Source organism: Arachis duranensis, chromosome 9 (assembly GCF_000817695.3).
Source record: "Arachis duranensis cultivar V14167 chromosome 9, aradu.V14167.gnm2.J7QH, whole genome shotgun sequence".
Taxonomy (NCBI): domain Eukaryota; kingdom Viridiplantae; phylum Streptophyta; class Magnoliopsida; order Fabales; family Fabaceae; genus Arachis; species Arachis duranensis.
In genome coordinates, this window is record NC_029780.3 from 57,201,515 (window position 1) to 57,203,210 (window position 1,696).

Genomic DNA, 1,696 nt, shown 5'->3' on the forward strand with positions numbered 1-1,696 from the left:
GAGTTCATAATATGGAAGTGCATTCATTAGTCTTTGGTGTGATCATAAGTTAGCTAAGTTGGTTCAACCATAAGGTGGGTATGACAACTATCTGGCCTGAATACTATACTTTGAATATACCCATGAGACTAAGTAAATAACAAGATCCTAATAAGAGAAAGGGAAGAACACTTAAAGTGAAAAACAAAAGAAAAAGAGTAAGCAATAAGGCTAGGCACCAATGGTTTTAATCTTGAGGCATGTGTCTGTGGTGTTCCTGTGTGAGGGATTTACTTGGATGAATAAGCTCTTAGGGGTGCCTTATCACTTGGTATCTTGGGTTAACTAACTCGGGATTATCAGCTGAAAGTCCACTATCAAGAGTAACCCTCACTACAGAGCATTTAGTAACCCAAAGAGGTGCTGGACACCAAGGTCTCAAGAAGGAAAATAAATGAACCAGATGCCTGTGGTGTGTATGTATGGGGGAGAGACTTAAGGGAGTAAGTCCTTAGGGGTGTCTTAACACCTAGCACCTTGAACCAATTGGTTCGGGAGTGTTGGCTAAAAGCTTACATTAAAGAGTTGCCCCTTTACAGAGCACTTAGCTTGAAGAACACAAATAAGCCCTGGAATGACAATAAAAGGATCAATAAAAGTCTCATGGGATGTAAGCAGAGTCAGTGTTTTAGGACATGATAAAGGTCTGAAAACCAGTAATGGAATGAACCTAAGTTGCTATGCATGAAACCACCATCAAATCAGTGACATGACTTCCACAAGAATGACTCATTTCTCTTGGCATTCCATTCATAATTCTCTTGTTCCAGTACTTGCTTATGGACAAACAAGCTTCAAGTTTTGTGTTGTGATGCCAGGGCATCTTGGCCAGTTTCACTGACCTTTTCTTTACTGTTTTTAAGGTAGTTTCATGCATTTCCTTAGGAAATAAGCTAGTTTTGGGTAGATATTCACTTACAACTTGATTCAAGCATACATTGTGAATTTTACATGATTTCATGAGGATTTTGCATGAGTTTAATAACAAATTGTATGTTGCATTACCCATGACTTGGACTAGAACTTTGATGCACTCTATTGCTTGATTTCAGGACCAAAGGAAGCAAGGAAGAACCACTTAGTAGTCACGTTAATCTAATTAATGTTACCACTAACGTGGAATGGGAGGTAACTTGCAAAGTTAATGAGAAAAGTGATTGCCAATAACGCTCTCTAAGCCATCATTGCCCACGTTAAGAGTCACGTTAACTAAGTTAACGTGAACTCTAACATGAAGAAGGGACTTTGAGCCAACAATAGTGACACTTAACATTATCACTAACGTTGGCCAATGATCATAAGTGGCCACGTTAGAGTCCACGTTAACTTAGTTAACATGGCCTCTAACGTTAAAAGGGGGAAGGAAGCCAACGTTAGTGACACCCAACATTGTCACTAACGTTGGAAGCAACCACAAAACCCCAAGGAGCCACGTTAACTTAGTTAACGTGGAAAGCTAACGTTGATGAGTGAAAGATGAGCCAACGTTAGTGACACTCAACATTGTCACTAACGTTGGAAGCAACCACAAAACCCCAAGAAGCCACGTTAACTTCCACGTTAACTTAGTTAACGTGGAAGGCTAACGATGATGAGTGAAAGATGAGCCAACGTTAGTGACACTCAACATTGTCACTAACGTTGGGGATGGCTAAGA